The sequence below is a fragment of the Theropithecus gelada genome, chromosome 1 (assembly GCF_003255815.1).
Source record: "Theropithecus gelada isolate Dixy chromosome 1, Tgel_1.0, whole genome shotgun sequence".
In the NCBI taxonomy this organism is placed as follows: Eukaryota; Metazoa; Chordata; class Mammalia; order Primates; family Cercopithecidae; genus Theropithecus; species Theropithecus gelada.
Genome location: NC_037668.1, coordinates 4,848,491 through 4,868,003, shown reverse-complemented (window position 1 = coordinate 4,868,003; position 19,513 = coordinate 4,848,491). Strand labels below are relative to the sequence as shown.

The window sequence follows — 19,513 nt, the reverse complement described above, 5'->3', positions numbered from 1 at the left end:
TGGAAAATATTTCTTCTGTTACTCAACCTAGTCTCTGTCCTCTGCCCCCTGTTGCCATTCTCCCTTTTTAGATATACTATTATAAATGGATGATAAAATGTTAGGTTCTAACCTGCTTATCTAATTGTTTTTCTCTAGATTTTATCTTTTTTGTCATTTTATGCTTTGTCTGGGGAAAATGCTTGACTCCAATCCACTAATATGCTCTTCATCTGTGCCCATTTTCCTGCTCAATTTTTTTTTTTAAGAGACAGGGTCTCGCTATATCGCCCAGGTTGGAGTACAGTGGCGTGATCATAGCTCATTGCAGCCTCCAACTCCTGACCTCAGGAATCTTTCCAAATCAGCCTCCTGAGTAGCCGGGAGTACGCGCACTCATCACCAGGCCCAGCATAACAATTATTTTGACTGTTCAATTTTTAATTTCTAAGATTTTTGGTAATTCCTTTTGTCATTTTTTTTTTGGGGGGGGGGTACTGGCAAGTATGTAGAGCAAAGCAATTTCTTTTAGTGTGTATACAATCATCTGTATTAGGACATTAACTCCTTATTTAATTTTTTAGGTGTTTTTTCTCAGAGACAGGGTCTCACTTGGTTGCTCAGGCTAGAGTGCAGCAGTGTGATCACAGTTCACTGTAACCTTAAACTCCAGGGCTCAAGTGATCCTCCTGCCTCAAGTTCTCAAGTAGCTAAGACTACGGGTGTGCCTCACCATGCCTGGCTAATTTTTTAAAAATTTTAATTTCCTGCAGAGAGAGGGTCTCACTATGTTGCCCAGGCTGTTCTCAAACTCCTGGCCTCAAGTGATCCTCCCAACTCAGCCTCCCAAAGCACTGAAATTACAGGTGTGAGCCAGTGTGCCAGTATAACTACCCATTTTAAAGTCTTGTTCTATTGACTGTTTCCTAAAAATTTAGATCCTCTCTTCATTGAATTTGATTCTTCCCTTTCGTGGTACTGGTTTTCCATAAATGGTGCTCTGAATTTAATTTAGTTTGTCATTCTGTTTGCTGGTAGCTTGTCTCTAGTGACTACAGGGGAGGGAAAGAGTAGATTTGCTTCTGCTCATCAGGGTGTGTGAGCAGTTTATCTTCTGAGTGAGCCTAAGGTCCACAGGCTAGGTGGGACACTGCTGTGTGTCTATGGTCCCAATGCTCATACTCAGTGCTATATTCTGAGGACAAATGCTGTTTTTGTCTTCAGCTTAGCCCAAAGAGGAGAGAAGGGAGGAGTTAAGTGGTCCAACTAACTAGACAGCAATTCTCCAGTTAATCTACTCTAAGACTGTTCTGGGTCCCTTCCTTCTTGATTCTTAAACTGATGTAAGATCCTCCAGAATGGTTCCTATCTATCTGGCATTTGGCAATACCAATATATAGATATTTGGCAGTATCTATACATAGTAATAATGCTAGTAATGATAATAAATAGGGCTCACCACAAATGAGTCTCTCAGTATAGTTCTAACATACCATGAAAGAAAGGATGAAAATTCCTTAATATTTGATGTGATAACGAATATGAAGATGATTCAACTCCCTAATGTAGGGCAAAGAAGAACATGGTATATCTAACAATAAACTGAGCCTTATTTCTAGATAGGCATCCTCTGTTGACTTCTTTATTTCCTTCAAACAATTTTAAGTTATTAATGACCCCATCAAATTCAAACAATTCTTCAGCATAAAAAACAGAAAACAAACAAAAAAAACTTTCCAGAGTCTCTTGAAAATAAAGCTGGGGCCAGGTGTGGTGGCTCCTGACTGTAATCCCAGCACTTTGGGAGGCTGAGGTGGGTGGATCACTTGAGGTCAGGAGTTCAAGACCAGTCTGGACAACATGGCGAAACGCCATCTCTACCAAAAATACAAGAATTAGCTGGATGTGGTGGTGGGTGCCTGTAATCCCAGCTACTTGGGAAGCTGAGGCAGGAGAATCACCTGAACCTGGAAGGTGGAGGTTGTAGTGAACTAAGACTGTACTCCAGCCTGGGCAACTGTAGGAGACTCTGTCTTAAAAAAAAAAAAAAAAAAAAAGAAAGAAAAAAAGAAAGAAAGCTGGGAGTGAGAAGAGAATTAGAAAAAAAACCCCAGAAATTTGGGTTGGGTGCGGTAGTTCATGCCTGTAATCCCAGCAATTTGGGAGGCTGAGGCAGGCAGATCATTTGAGGTCAGGAGTTTGAGACTAACCTGGCCAACATGGTGAAACCCTGTTTCTACTAAAAATACAAAACTTAGCTGGCATGGTGGCGCACACCTGTAATCCCAGCTACCTGAGAGGTTGAGGCAGAAGAATCTCTTGAATCCAGGAGGCAGAGTTTGCAGTGAGCCGAGATCCTGCCACTGCACTCCAGCTTGGGCGACAGAGTGAGACTGTCTCAAAAAAGAAAATAAACAAAACAGAAATGCTTTACAACTTTAGTATCCCTAGGCTTATACAAATAATCTTACTGTAAGTTCACTCTTATTCTGAAAAGGACAAAGAAAAGCTGCTCTGTGATGAAACCGTTAGTCAAGAAAGGCCTAGTGATTGATGGAGCAAGGTAGAATGGAAAATTTGGGTTCCAATAACTGTCTCTGTCGGTCCATCAGCTAACTAGATTTGTGATCCTAGAAACATTACTGTTTTCGGTCCTGAGTTTTGTCATTATAACCCAGCTCCTCATAGAGTCACATTAGAAAATCTGCAAAATTTCTTTTAGCTGCAAAATCCTACAAAGTTTTTAAGACTTGGAGGACAAAAGTTGGTATGTGGACTACCTGGAAACAGGCATCAGGAATTTATGCCACAAAATACATGTTAGAATATTCTTAGGTACATAAAGTATTAGAACCCTGACTTGACAGGGTAATTACAGATAGTATATTTTTTTTTCTGGGATGAAAACTGGTGGAGGGGAAATGCTCCATAAGGCTCCTTATATTAACTGAGAAAAAACAATAAAAAGAGGGATTCTAATCAGGAAGAAATCCTGCTCAACTCATGAAAATTATGCTACATAGGACTAACCATTACAATATAGATTTCTAACTATCTATATTTTCTTTGGCATGTACACTTAATCACATTTCTGTACTTCTCAACTGTTGGTATCAATCTCTTATTTAAAAAATCAGTAATCCTACTTTTAATAATAAACCTTTTTTTTTTTTTTTTGGTCTATTTGTGACAAATCGGTGCAGTGAGCTATGGTCTATCCCCCTTCTGTCAAGGTGCATTTCCCATAATCTTTACATAAGTATGAAACTCCTCAGTCAAGTAAAGTGTATGTAATCCAAAAAATAAGTATATACATATTCATACACTATCAAAAAAGTACATTCCCTGAAAGGAAAAAGGAATAAAGCCACAGTCATATTTTACATACTACTTATATAACATAATATTTGAATGTAATAAAATTACCAAACTGAAAATTTAAGATATTAATATTCCTGAAGTCCCAACCAAATTTTCAGAAGTTACAAAATCTGATGGAATTGGTACAACTGAAAGAACAGCAGTTTGTTTGGATAGAAGATGAACTGATACTGCATATAAAAAAGTAATAATTCATCCATTCAGCAAACTAGGAAGAGAAGTATCAATAAATAAAGACTGAAGACTAGATAAGACATTGTCACTATCCTCAAGGACCTGACGCCTAGATAGTAATGTAGCAAGCAGGTATTAAATGCAGACTGAGGCACAAAGGAAGATGCAATCAACTCTGTATACCTACATTAAAAAGGGGGTGGTCGGCCAGGCGTGGTGGCTCACGCCTATAATCCCAGCACTTTGGGAGGCCGAGGTGGGCGGATCACGAGGTCAGGGGTTCAAGATCAGCCTGGCCAAGATGGTGAAATCCCATCTCTACTAAAAAAAAATACAAAAATTAGCCAGGCACAGTGGCAGGCAACTGTAATCACAGCTACTCGGGAGGCTGAGGCAGGAGAATCGCTTGAACCCAGGTAGCGGAGGTCGTAGTGAGCCAAGATTGTGCCACTACACTCCAGCCTGGGCGATAAGAGTGAGATTCTGTCTCAGGGAAAAAAAAAAAAAAAAAAGGTAGTCTTCAAAGGTAGTGATGTTTGAGATGGATTGGAGGATGAGTAGTTAAGACCAGGGAGGGCATTCCAAGTAGAGGAAACAATATACACAAACTAAGACAATATGTCATAACAAACTGAATGTAGGCATTTAAACGACTTGCAAAATGTAAAACAATGTTACTTGTCATACTAATTCCTTTTCTGTTTTGGAAAATAAATTTTTTTTTTTTAAACAACAAATAACTATGTTTAATGTAATAGGTTTATTATTTTAAAACAAGTTATTTTAAAAATCAGTTTTAGTATTTTTTTTGGGACAGAGTCTCAGTCTTGTCACCCAGGCTGGAGTACGGTAGCACAATCTCAGCTCACTGCAACCTCCACCTCCCAGGTTCAAGCGATTCTCTGGCCTCAGCCTCTTGAGTAGCTGGGATTACAGGCACGTGCCATATCGCCTGGCCAATTTTTATGTTTTTAGTAGAGATGGGGTTTCACCATGTTGGCTAGGCTCGTCTTGAACTCCTGATCTCAAATGATCCACCTGCCTCACCTCCCAAGTGCTGGGACTACAGGTGTGAGCCACTGCGCCGGGCACCTCAGTTTTAATATCTAATGTAACAGATATAAGTCACATAAATAAAAATTCAGTTTTTAAGTATGTAAAGGGGTCCTGACAATAAAAAAAGTTTGAGAAGTGCTCCATTTGTTGACATGGGTTTATAATATGCTGTTTATATATGTTTATAACGTGTTGTTGAATGAAAAGGGCCTTTACTCCTTTTCTGGTCTTTTAGAGATTATATATATTTACACCTACGTATAGCTACTAAATTTTAACTAGGACTATCTCTAGTACAAAATAATTTTTTTTTCTTTTTTTTTTGGCTTTCCTCTGTGTTCAAAAAGTTATATAAGAAATATAATGTTACTAGTATGATAAAGCAAATTAAAATTTTTTTAATAAAAAAAGGAGCATGTCAACATCCATCATCCTTTAATTTTTTTTTTTTTTTTTTTTTTTTAAGATGAAAAGGGAAATAAAGAAAGGTAAAGGCTACTGAGTGACGTGAAAACTGAAAGAACCAGGTCAAGGAAGCCAAACGACTGAGGTGAGGATGTCCAAATCCTAAAGGCAGTAAAGAAAGCTTTTTAAAGTTAGTACTTGACCAAGACCTTTGACTTCACTTAATATCCCGATAGTACCTCATGCTTAAAAAATTGATTAATTGGTTAAACAAGGGGATTATATGAAAGATGAAGGTTAACTAAAAGCTCACTTTCATTTTCTAAGTTAAAAAGCAGGGTGAGGAAAGAAAATCTAGTAGTATTATTTGAATCCAGGTTCAAGTGCTGAAAAAACTTAATATTCCCTGTTTACCTGAGAATACCAAGAACAGGAGAAATATCCAATCAGAGGAACCAAAACATCTCCCATTTTTTAAATGAAAGTGAGGAAATTTGAAAGTATATGCAATGGCAAGGGTGAAATACTTAATGAGTGGTTAAAAAGAATGTAGTTATCATTAGATGTCAACATGGGATCCTAAAACACATTGTCATGGCAAGGAATCCTATGTTATTTCCTGACAGTTACTGAAATGGTGGATGGTTATTAGATATTTGATAGTTTCTGAAGTGTTGATTTTTTCACTATTTGAACACAATACCACAAAAATACCTTGACGTAGCAGTAAACATAATACATATAATTATATTAAAATTATATAATATATAATTATATATTATATAAAATTATTCTATCTATATCTGTATCTGGAGTTTCGTGCTGTCGCCCAGGCTGGAGTGCAGTGGCATGATCTCAGCTCACTGCAACCTCTGCCTCCTGGGTTCAAGCGATTCTCCTGCCTCAGCCTCCTGAGTAGCTGGGATTACAGGCACGTGCTACCACACCTGGCTAACGTTTGTATTTTTAGTAGGGATGGGGTTTCACCATGTTGGCTAGGCTGGTCTCGAACTCCTGACCTCAGGTGATCCACCTGCTTCAGCCTCCCAAAGTGCTGGGATTACAGATGCGAGCCACTGTGCCCGGCCCAATATATTTACATACTCATTATAAAATCTAAAGTCTGGGCTGGGTGCGGTGGCTCACACCTTTAAACCCAGCACTTTGGGAGGCCAAGGTGGGTGGATCACCTGAGGTCAGGAGTTTGAGACCAACCTGGCCAACATGGTGAAACCCCGTCTCTACTAAAAATATAAAAACTAGCCAGGCATAGTGGTGGGCGCCTGTAATCCCAGCTACTCGGGAGGCTGAGGCAGGAGAACTGCTTGAACCCAGGAGACGGAGGTTGCAGTGAGCCAACACGGTGCCACTGCACTCCAGCCTTGGTGACAGAGTGAGACTCTGTCTCAAAAAAAAAACAAAAACAAAAAACAAAATCTAAAGTCTGTTCCACAGCTCCTCCTTCCCTAATTCCTCCAACTCCTACCACTTAGCTCCTAGACTTACAGCTACACTCATGCCTCAGGGCATATTTCTTGTTCCTTTGGCCAGAAATGCTCTTTTGGATGATTCACTCCAATCTTTATCCAGTCTCTGTTCAAATGTTACCTGCCAAATAAATTACCCTTCCCTAACTCCCATATATAAAGTAGCTGTTGTACCCTTTCAACCTTCACAATTCTAGCTCCTTTACTGCTTTATTTTTCTTCAAGGAATTTGCCACCACTGAACATATACTTACATGTTTACTGTCCAACATCCCCCAAAGAAGTCCAAGATCATAGAGCAAGAGTCAGTAAACTGCTAATGTAAAGGGCAGATGGGCTTTGAGTCACAGTTTCTGTCCCAACTGTTAAGCATGATTGTGTTCCAATAAAACTTTATTTTGTACCCTGAAATTGTATTTCATGTAATTTTCACATCATTAAATATGATTATTCTTTTTTTGTTTGTTTTCAACCATTCCAAAAGCATTAGTTTATAGATCCTATAAAAACAGGCAGTGGGCCCAGCACAGCAGCTCACACCCGTAATACCAACACTTTAGGAGGCCAAAGCAGGAGGATTGCCTGAGCTCAGAGACCCAGCCTAGGCAACATAGTAAGATCTTATTTCTATTAAAAATAACAAAAAAATTTAGCTGGGCATGGTGGCACATGCCTGTAGTCCAAGCTACTCAGGAGGCTGAGGCAGGAGGATCACTTGAGCCTGGGAGGTCAAGGCTGCAGTGAGTGAGCTATGATTGTGCCACTGCACTCCAGCCTCAGCAATAGAGCAAAAGCCTGTCTCAATAAACAACAAAACAAAACAAAAACAGATGGTGGACTGGATTTGGCCCACTGGCCATAGTTTGTCAACCCCTGACATAGAACAAAAGAACTTGTTGTGTTTGTTCACTGCAGTATACCCAGGACTGAGACCTAGAACATGCTAGGAATGTGAACGAATGAATACTATTTTATTGTTTATAAAACTCTTACATAATCTGTTTCTTTTATTGATCTTTAAAACAGCTTGTTAAAGCAGGCAGGGGAGAGACTATTATCCCCATTTATAAATCAAGAAATAAGTTCAGGGAGTATAAGTGCCTTGTCTAAGACTGCATGCTTATAATAAATGGGTGGAGCGGGAATTATAACTTAGACATTCAACTATACCATGCAGTATTAAAAGGAAGTAAAAGTCTGGAGGATTACCTTTAGTGTGTCACATGAATTTGGCGTTGTCCTTTTAGACTATTTTAACCAAGAATTGAGTCAAAGCTATGCTTGTGAAAGATGCGGTTGTCACAAAGTTGAGAGGAATAGATAAAATGATAAATAATAAGTTTAAAAGTTAACATTTTATCCAACTTCAAAACTGGGTCAAAGCTAAGATGAAATTAATAGCGCAAGGCCGGGCGCGGTGGCTCAAGCCTGTAATCCCAGCACTTTGGGAGGCCGAGACGGGCGGATCACGAGGTCAGGAGATCGAGACCATCCTGGCTAACACGGTGAAACCCCGTCTCTACTAAAAAATACAAAAAACTAGCCGGGCGCGGTGGCGGGCGCCTGTAGTCCCAGCTACTCGGGAGGCTGAGGCAGGAGAATGGCATAAACCCGGGAGGCGGAGCTTGCAGTGAGCTGAGATCCGGCCACTGTACTCCAGCCTGGGCGACAGAGCGAGACTCCGTCTCAAAAAAAAAAAAAAAAAAAAAAAAAGAAATTAATAGCGCAAAAAGGGAGAGGGAAATGACTAAGCAGTTAGTGATTGAAAAAATATCTTTGCTACAATACAGATGAGGGCTGACATTTTCATTAACAGTGATTTAGTCAATCATTCTCAAAGGTGGGAGAGGGAAAGAAAAAAGGCAGTTACCTCCCATAAAGGGGAGGTATGTCAGCTCCCCTAACTTGAGAATCACTAATATGAAGGTTTTAGTTGAACAAAAACTGAACTTAAACTGAGCTTAAAAAAAAAAACCTTTAAAAAACTGTTCCTATTTCATAAAGTAATAGTTTCACTACACACTGTATTCATCAGATAGTATCTACACTAAAGGGTAGATCCCGACCTCATGTTCTGCCTGCTTCGGTCTCCCAAAGTGCTGGGATTACAGGCGAGCCACTATGCCCGGCCATCACTAGCTTTTAAAATTATTTCCTTGGGCTGGGTACGGTGGCTCACATCTATAATCCCAGCACTTTAGAGGACGGGGCAGGTCAGGAGTTCGAGACCAGCCTGGCTAACATGTGGAAACCCTGTCTCTACTAAAAATGCAAAAATTAGCTGGGCGTTGTAATCCCAGCTACTCCGTCTCAAAAAAAAAAACAGTCCTTGACAATCACATACAAAAGAACTTCAAGTTAGTTAAATATTTAACAACTGCAACTCTTTGTGGGCACTGGTGGATAATTCTAGATAGAAAAGGGAGAATTCTTTCGCTAGATAATATCCACATTCCACTTATTAGCAAAGGCCTGGTCAGTTTATACCACCCCAGTTTTGTATACTTTAGGAGCCAAATCTCTGCTAACATGTCTCCCTGGTGTCAACAAAAACCTTTACCTCCTTCATTAGTCTACTGAATGTATTAAAGACTTCACCTCTTGGCCTTGACTCATACTCTCCTTGGAAGTTGTGCCTTTCTCTCCATCTTGGTCTGTCTAAATCCTTCCCATCTTTTTAAGGTTGGGTTCTTCCAACCCAACCTTAAAAAGTGTTCAAAGTATATTTGAATGCTTAGCATAGCACCTAAAATACAACTGCTATTGACAATTAATTCTATAGATACTAGTCTGCCTCCAAAGACTCAAGCTTTTTTGGGAGGGAAACTGCCTTGCTTTCCTCTTCTATACATTACAGGATCTAGCAAATTAAATTACATATAGCAGGCAATGAGTAAATGTTTACAAAATCCCTTCTGAATAAAAAGATGTAAAGGAAATGTTCTCAGTTTTAAAGATTATTATGAGGTACTATGGCCAAATGGAAAGATATAGGCTCTGGATTGGACAGACCTGGTTTTGAATTTCAGTCACTTAAAAATCTCTTTGAACCACATCCTCTCCCTAAAGTGGGATAGTATGTACTCCTTAAAAATTGTTGTGAATTGTTACAGCTCTTTTAGAATTTGTGTAGCAGGTTTTCTGGTTTTCACCGGAAACCAACTTACTCATATTAAATTTAAAAAAATTGTTGTGAAGATTAAATGAGATAATATATGGTCAAATCTTTTTTTTTTTTTTATTTTTTTTTTTTTTTTTTTTGAGACGGAGTCTTGCGCTGTCGCCCGGGCTGGAGTGCAGTGGCCGGATCTCAGCTCACTGCAACTCCGCCTCCCGGGTTTGCGCCATTCTCCTGCCTCAGCCTCCCAAGTAGCTGGGACTACAGGCGCCTGCCACCTCGCCCAGCTAGATTTTTGTATTTTTTAGTAGAGACGGGGTTTCACTGTGTTAGCCAGGATGGTCTCGATCTCCTGACCTCATGATCCGCCCGTCTCGGCCTCCCAAAGTGCTGGGATTACAGGCTTGAGCCACCGCGCCCGGCCATATGGTCAAATCTTTAGCAGAATACTTAAAATATAACAGGAGAGGCTCAATAAATGTCAGCTACTGTTATCTTAACTGGTCACAGCAGGGTAACTGTTACTTTACAAACTGAGCAAACCCTTCAAATTACTATCAAATTACTACTTCGAAGAAAATAATCTTCTTTTTCTAGAAATCCTTTGGGTCCTAGCCACTTTATATTCTCTATCATTACCATCATAATAATCCCCACCAATAACTACAAACAGTAGCAACCTTTTATTGACCAAAAAAGCTTTATGAAAATGTCCGTTCCAATTTCCCTTTAAAGTAATAACACATATTTCAAAGTTTTTAAAGTTTTCCAAATAGGGTATACTTAAAGAAAGTATAATAGTAGTAAATTGTGCCTCTGTAAATATTTATTGTACTTATTTTTACTCTAACCCATTCAAGAGTTCAAGAATAAATATTCAAGAATATTCAAAGTATTCAAGAATAAATAGTTGCATTTATTTTCCTGAAAGAGATATATACAGGACGTTATTCTTATCCTGGTAAGCTCTGCTTGCATAGAATTCAATGCTATTTCCTAAGGGAGTTTTTCCCATTTGAAGATCTTTCGGATGTTGCATCAAACTGAAAAGCTTCTGTATGGCAAAGGAGAAAATTAACAGTATAAGGAGACAACTAAGTGATTGGGAGGAAATACTTGCAAACCATACATCTGATAAACGGCTAATACCGAAAATATATAAGGAACTCAAAACAACTCAATAGCAAGAAAACAAATAACCCAATTTAAAAATGGGCAAAGGGTCTGAAGAGACATTTCTCAAAGAGATACAAATGGGCAACTGATATATGAAAAAATGTTCAACATCTCTAATCAGGGAAATGCAAACTAAAACCACAATGAGATATCACCCCATGCCTGTTAGAATGGCTATTATCAAAAAGACAAATGATAACAAGTCTTGGGCCAGGATAAGGAGAAAAAGGAACCCTTCTGTTGGTGGGAATGTAAATTAGTATAGCCATTTTGGAAAATACTAATAGCATGGAAATTCCACAATATACCAAAATTACCATATGATTCAGAAATTCACTTCTGGAATTCCAAAGGAATTCCAAAGGATAGCCAAAGGAACTGAAATTGGTATGTCAGAGAGATATCTGCACCCCCATGTTCATTTCAGCAATGGTCACAATAATCAAGATACAAAAGTAACCTAAGTATCAATCAACTCAACAGATGAATGGATAAAGAAAATGTGTTATATACACACAATGGAATACTATACAGCCTTTAAAAAGAAGGTAATTCTGTCTTTTGCAACAACAAGGATGGACCTGAAAGATATTATGCTAAGTGAAATAAGCCAGACACAGAAAGATGAATACTTCATGATCTCACTACAAGATATGTGGAATCTAAAAAAGCCTATCTCAGAGAAACAGAGAATAGAATGGTGGTTACCAGAGGCTGAGGGGTTAGGGAAGGGATGGGAAAGGAAAGACATCAAAGATAGCAATCAGAGGGTACAAAGTTACAGTGAGACTGGAAGAATAAGTTCTAGTGCTCTACTGCACTGCATGGTGACCACAGTTAGTAATAATGATAATGATAATGATACAATACTGGTTTCACTAAATAAAAGTTACTGTTATCTGTGTTTCTTAAAATTCCAAATAAGCTAAATATTATTTTCCCAGTTTAGACCTGGAGATAACACAGAATGCACTTAGACATAAAATTGTAGATGTATATAGTTTATTTTATCATTATCAAGCAAGAGGTTAAGACTTGAAAAGCATAAAGATATGTCTTAAATCAGGATCAACATTATAAAAAATAGATGCTGGCACTTCCAAATAATTTGCCTCACATTCACTCTTTCAAAAGTCATTTTAATAGTCTTTAGAAATTGTTTTCTCTATTAGTAGCCAACTTTGAATTTTATTAGACACAAGTAGGTAGTGAAGTCAGGCAAGTTAGTTTTAAGTACAGCAATTTCACTTTAAAACATTCTACAAACTCTAGGGAATAACTGCTTTTCTGGTATGTCTTAAACACTTCACTATTTACTAAAGCAATTATGTACATCTCACATACACATGGAGTGGCAAACTTTAGGCTTCTCTCTAAGGCCTCTTTTGATCTAGGATTTGACACCCCACCCCGCCTCTGTGCCCACATCCCTGTCTTTGGTCTGTCTAGCCCAGTTTTAGCAAGAATCTGCCCACCCTTGATATCTGATCAAGTTCTTCATCCCCTACCTTTGATGTATAAGTCTTTGAACTGCCTTCAGCATGAATCCCCCTACCCTCATGGTCTCCTCTTAATAATTTTCTCCCCAACTCTGCTTATCGGCTATACGTAAATACCCAGCTGTCTTTAATGTATTAGGAGTTGAGCCTGATTTTTCTCCCCTACTGTAATAGCCTTTTTTTTTTTTTTGGTTTGTTTTTGAGATGGAGTCTTGCTCTGTCACCCAGGATGGAGTGCAGTGGCATGATCTCGGCTCACTGCAACCTCCACCTCCTGGGTTCAAGCAATTCTCCTGCCTCAGCCTCCCAAACAGCTGGGATTATTACACCACACCCTGCTAATTTTTGTATTTTTAGTAGAGATGGGGTTTCACCATGTTGGCCAGGCTGGTCTCAAACTCCTGACCTCTGGTGATCGCTCGCCTTGACTTCCCAAAGTGCTGGGATTACGGGCATGAGCCACCACACCTGGCCATAATAGTTCTGAACAGTCTTCTTTACTGTTTTAGCACGCATTAGAATGACTTTTACTTTAACTGGGAGTCATTGTATTTCATATCACTCAGTAGTGTTTAAAACTGACATATTTAAGCATAACATTTACAACATACAGAAGAGAAAATTAAAACGAGTGAAAACATCCCATAAGCAACTTGTTTAGGAGCTTAAATGTTCTTAAAAAAAAATACCCACAAGGTTAAAAAACTAGGAAAAAGCCTCTTTGAACCTATTCTGGTCCACAGGTTGCCCAAGAATAAATAAAATAAAAGAAATTAGGGAAAAATGACCACCCCAAGTATCTTGAGATTCATGTGTTAGTGAGCAATGATGCAGATGTCAAGTTCGAAAGGGTAAAGTTCGGCAGTTAGAACCCATGCTAGATGGAAAAAGCAGCAGTGGGAAACAAGAACGATTTTGCCTTTAAGATCTGGTATGTATCTGGCATGTTACAGCATTCTAATTTAAAGTATATCTTTTTACCAATTATTTTTTTTTCTCAAAATCACTGGAAGTCAGATACAGTTTCACGTGCCAGCTTTACTGCTAAATTGCTTGGGTCTTAGTTTCTTCATTTGTGATTATAAAACCTACTCATATCTAGGACTGTTTTAAGAACCCATGAGGTAACATGAGACAGACTCCCATACAGCAGATACTTAATTTTTTTCCCTAAGCAAATACCTAGACATCACTGAACTCTGAGTTATGTTGTCTTCTAAAAAGTTCAGCTCTTTGTGTTTAACAATTTGTTCACTCACTCAAAACAAACCACAAAACAATTCATTTGGTCTCAGGCACTGAGGTGAATACTAAAGATAAAGACAAAGAGTAGGGCTGTCAAAGAAGTAAGCCAACAAATTATCTTTTGCCTTAAATCAGTAGTTCTGGACCTTGGCTACACATTAGAATCGCCTGGGAAGATTTAAATATACTGATATATGGGTTCTGCCTGCAGAAGTTCTGATGTAATAGGCTGGGGTAGGGCTTGGGCATCAGTTTAAAAGCTTCCTCAGGTGATTCTAACATGCTGTCAGGGTTGACAGCCACTACCTTAAGCTAATATAAAGTGCAAATCATCCTGGTAGATACAAACAACATAAGACGAACATAACATACAGTAAGCACCTTAGCTTTCCAATCTCTGTATACTTTACCACTGTTAACAAAACAATTTATACAAGTCATAGCCCTCAGTAAAGATGTGCCCAACATTTAAAAATAACTATAATTCAGGCTAGGCACAGTGAGCTCATGCCTGTAATCCCAGCACTTTGGGAGGCCAAGGTAGGAGGATCACTTGAGCCCAGGAGTTTGAGACCGGCGTGGGCACACAATGATGTCTCGTCTCAAAAAATAAAAAATCCAGTCGGATGCGGTGGCTCACGTCTGTAATCCCAGCACTTTGGGAGGCCGAGGCAGGTGTATCATGAGGTCAGAAGTTCAAGGTCAGCCTGGCCAAGATGGTGAAACCCCGTCTCTACTAAAAATGCAACAAATCAGTCAGGTGCGGTGGTAGGCGCTTGTAATCCCAGCTACTCGGGAAGCTGAGACAGGAGAATCGCTTGAACCCAGGGGGCAGAGGTTGCAGTGAGCCGAGATGGCGCCACTGCACTCCAGCCTGGGCGACAGAGTGAGACTCTGTCTCTAAAAAAATAAAAATAAATACAAATAAAAAATTAAAAAATTAAAAATAATTAGCCAGGGCCGAGTGCAGTGGGTCATGCCTATAATCCCAGGAGTTTGAGACCAGTCTGGGCAATATAGTGAGACTGTCTCTGCAAAAAAAATTTAAAAATTAGTTGCGTGCTTGCAGTCCCAGCTACTCAGGAGGCAGGCTGAGGTGGGAGAATCACTTGAGCCCAGGAGGCAGAGGTTGCAGCAAGCCAAAATCCCACCACTGAACTCCAGTCTTGGTGACAGAGTGAGACCCTGTCCCAAAAATAAAATAAAAAATTAAAAACAACTCTAAGTCACAGCAGCAAAACTGCCAAAGCAGTAGTACAGATAACATAAGGCACAGAACTTAAGAGTAAGTAGTTGGATATTGAGCTGGGTTGGTGAAAGACAACTATAAAGAAAAGGAGAAGCTGGGCTCTGCAAAGTACTTTAGGTAGGGTGGAAGGGAGGAAAGGGAGGGCACTATGAGTGAAGGAATAAGAAGAACAAAAAAGGTAGTGGGAAAACACTCTCTTGTTTGGTGAACAGAAGATTTGGAGACAATAAAAGAGAAGAATGAAGTAAGATAAGTCAGATAGCAGTAATGATGGTAATAGCAAATCTGGTTTTATTCTGTACATCATAGGCAATGGTCACTTGCTAAAGCTTTCTGAGGACAAAGCTCCGTTAATAAAAAACTATCAGTAATACAGAAGTACTGCAGTCCTCAATATGGTCTCACAAAACTTGGAAATCAGACTGCCCTATGAGAGTTAACAATGTAATCAAGACAGATGCTATCCAAGCAAGAGTTATGCATTCAACAAATATCAGAAGACCCACTATGTTTTAGGCAATGGTGACTCACTAGCATACTGTCCTCATGGAGTTTATATTCCAGTGGGTAAAGACAACAGCAAAGATTAAATAAGTAAAATACGAGCTAGCAAGTGATAAATGCTATGGAGAAAAAACAAGGCAAAGAAAAGGGACATGAAATGTTAGGATTTGGAACTGGACAGAACAACCAGAGAAAGCTTCACTAAGGAGGTGACTTCTGGTTAAGTATCTGAAGTGAGGGATACAGAAGGAAGAGAACTTCAGAGAAAAGAATGCAAAGATTCTTCAGTGAGAATATGTGATTGGAACAAAGACCAGAAGAAGAACATGTAGAAGATAAAGTCAGAGATAAATGGCAAAGAGGTAACATGCCAGAACATAGGGACTTAGAAGAAGATGGGAAGCCACTGGAGGGCTTTGAGCAGAAAAGTGGCATGTTCTGACCTACATTGTAACCAGATCACTCTGGATGCTTCATTGAGGACAGACTGCTGGGGAGGAGCAACAGCAGAAGCAGGGACACCAGAAAAAATAGTATTTTAATAATCTAGAGGTCACAATGGCTTCTTCCAGAGTGGTTAGAATAAGGGTGTGGGAAGAAATAGTCAAATTCTGGGTTTATTTTAAAGACAGAGCCTACAGGATTTGCCAGTGGACTACATATGGATTGTGAGAGAAATAGTAGTCAAAGATAACATTAATGTTTTTGACCTGAGCAACTAAAGAATGGAAGTGTCATTAACTAAGGGGAGCAGACGGTAGAAGCTGCAGCATGCAAAATTTTGACACATAACCAGTCCTGAAAAACTCTCCTGCTAGTAATGTGACAACAAATGAACTTATCTAGAGGAAAAATGTCCACTGCTGTTATACAAAGACCTGACTTGGTTTTGGTGTTGGGTACATATGCCAATTATGAAAGAAAATGCCATCAGTAGTTTGGACTATCAAGTTAACTTCCTTTGTTCTAATTCTATGTTCCGTTAAAACATTCTAACTTGATTTCCCATGTTCCTGACCTATCTGAAAAAAAGGACTTAGTTCCTTCTATATGTATTAAATTGTTATTCCAGTTTTATACATTAGTTTCATAAGCCTAGCTAAAATGAGTTTATCCCTGAGAGAGACTTGGGTTTAGCATCCTGATCAATCAAGCTTCTGAGCTAAATAAGCAGAGGACTAAGATTTGAACCACAGTAAGTTCGCTAAGATAATGGTTCTCAAGTATTCCAATAATTATTGGGAGGCTTATTACAAATAATTCCTGACCACTGGTTCCAAAAAATTCTGATTCGGTATACCTAGGATGGAACTCAGAAATCTGTTTTTGAAGGAAACACAGATTCTGCCGTAGGCAAGGATGTTCTAAGATACTGTCATACTGTAAAGTTTCTCCTTGGCCTCGTTACGGGCGGGGACTTTAATGATCTTTAAATTTCTAGAGCCATGTTTTTCAACATGCATTTAATAACACAGCATAAATACTAGAATTCTTCATGGTATACTTAAGTTCAAAGAGCACTAAGCAACTTTTTTTTTTTTTTTTTTTGAGACAGAGTTTTGCTCTTGTTGCCCAGGCTGGAGTGCAATGGCACGATCTCGGCTCACTGCAACATCTGCCTCTCAGGTTCAAGCTATTCTCCTGCCTCAGCCTACTGAGTAGCTGGGATTACAGGCATGTGCCATCACACCGGGCTAATTTTGTATTTTTAGCAGAGACGGGGGTTTCTCCATGTCGGTCAGGTTGGTCTTGAACTTCTGGTCTCAAGTGATCCGTCCGCCTCAGCCTCCCAAAGTGCTGGGATTACAGGCGTGAGCCACCACACCTGGCCCTTCCTTTTTTTTTTTTTGAGTCAGCGTCTCGCACTGTCGCCCAGCCAAGGATGGAGTGCAATGGCCTGATCTCAGCTCAATGCAACCTCCTAATCTCAGGTTCAAGTGATTCTCCCAAGTAGCTGGGACTACAGGCGTGTGCCACCATGCCGGGCTAATTTTTGTATTTTCTGTAGAGATGGGGTTTCACTATATTGCTAAGGCTGGTCTTGAACTCCTGGGTTCAAGCAATGGACCTGCCTCGGCCTCCCAAAGTGCTGGGATTACAAGTGTGAACCACCGCACTTGGCCATTCAGCAACAATTATAATGCAGTCAGGACCAGAGAACACCAATGTTTCAGTGTCTACAAAGGCATCCAGGTTACTACATGATTAACTTGATTGCTGTTGAGGACTATGTCATTATCTCATCAAAACTGCTTACTATCTTACTATCTACTAAAAGGAATCAAAACGGGTAAGAGCATAGGCTCTGACAGTAGACAACAGCATTGTATCCACACTGCCATTTACTAGTTCTGGACACCTGGTCATATATTTTAACCTCAAATGTGCCTGTGTCTCAGTTTACTCTACTATAAAATGGGCGTATCTGTCCTATAACGATGTTGTGAGATAAATACATAGTTAATATATAAAGTAGTTAGCACAAAATAAGCACTTAAATGTTATCCAGATGTAAAACAAAGAATCCACAAGGTAAAGTTCTCTCACCACCTTCCTTTGGTACAGTCTGCCATTATGCTGTTTTCTTGTTTAAACAGTATGTTATACCATGACCTACACTCAACAGAGTTTGATCAATGTTCCATTTCACCGACACTGCCTTAACAATCTGTATGTGAAGTTGTACCAAAGATAAATTTTACACACTGCTCAAAATTTCATAATACATTATAGCTGTGAAGAATTTATGATAAACCAGGAAGGATGTAGAAAGAAAGGAGAGGCCTGAGGCAGAGAGATAATTAAACATGTTGTTAAAAATAATTCAAGCATTAAAAAAGGTCCTGAATGAAAATAATGGTACAAGGAATGTTGACAGGTTAGAGATATTATTAAGTGAAAAGTGTGTTTGTATATGCATAGAATTAGAAAAGATACAAGAGGAATTGGTAATATTGGCTACTTGTCAGGGAAACTGGGTGGGTGGAAGACAGGGGCAGGAGGGGACTTTTTACTCATGCCCTTTCCCATCATTTTAATTTTTTTTTTGGAAGAGCCAGGGATCTCACTATGTTGCTCAGGCTAGTCTCAAACTTCTGGGCTCAAGTGATCGTCCCGGCTTAGCCTCCCAAAGTATTGTGATTACAGGTGTGACCCACCACACAGAGCAAATTTCAATTTTAAGCCTGTTATTATAGTTCCTATATACCTACAATTTTTAAATTAATGGAAATGGCTTTCAGGACAAGGGTCACCATGGCAGCCACCTTGGCTAGGCTTGGGCTCTCATCTGTCAAGCAGGTTCAGGTTCAATTCCACCCCTTTGAGAAGTGGAGTTGATGAGGACTTTCCTCTAGGTGATGAGTAACTAGAAGGTCCACTCCACCAATCTCAACTGCTCAGATACTGTGGACATGAGGTGGACATGCAGCACGATGACTCTGAGCCCTGTGTGGACTTGCTGTTCAGAGATGCTGTGTGGACCTCGCCTCATCTCACCACTCTGGAAATGCTCACTGCCTTTGCCTCCCACATTGTGGCCAGAGATGTGGCAAGGAGCCAAGAACGTGCTGGTACTGGGCAATGACAGTGCCAAAAAGACCAACAAGCTGATTTCAGACTGGACTAGAACACTTATCTAAAAAGAGCTTTACTTAATTCAAATCACTATCTGGAGGGCTACAGAGGAAGGCCCTCTAAATGCTTGGCAAGACCAAGATATCATAATTAGGAAGCTTTCTTATGGGAATGGGAGGCTGAAAGCCCTGTGACCACAATGTTTCTGGGTCAAGGCAAGATTAGGGGGGTGTCTGGATGAACCTGAATTTATTTTACTTTCTTATGTCAATCACTGCTTACCCCTTCAGTATGACTTCTCCCACTGCTCACTCGAGGTACCTCTCACTCTTATTTACCAAATCCAGTTGGAAAGAATACTGTCAGAGTGAGTGCTGTTTTCTCTGTCCTCATCTTTCTATCTCAGTAGCATCTGTCACTCTTAATTCATTCATGCCTTGGAAACTTTTTCTCTCTTCGGTCCTTTTTCTTTAAAACACACACCAGGTGTGTGTTTTAATCTGCTCGCTAAAGGAGAGTACTTCCAGCTGGTGAAGGAAATACTTTCATTAGGGGCTTTGCAAGGCTCCAGTGTATATATACACACCATCATTTTGGTAACCATAAGGCTTTGCAGTTTATGGGATCTATTAGGAAGATGCTCCTAGAGGGGTCAAATGTTCCC

General features: G+C 39.6%; 1 protein-coding gene and 1 non-coding gene across 2 annotated transcripts in view; one reads left to right on the top strand and one right to left on the bottom strand.

Moving 5' to 3' along the window:
• Positions 1-19,513, bottom strand: part of CAPZA1 (capping actin protein of muscle Z-line subunit alpha 1) — a 49,398-nt gene that overhangs the window by 24,150 nt on the left and 5,735 nt on the right. The gene's annotated exons all lie outside the window — the stretch shown is intronic.
• Positions 9,585-9,645, top strand: LOC112615790. The gene has a single exon (XR_003117470.1). It is a non-coding gene; the product is annotated as a U7 small nuclear RNA (small nuclear RNA).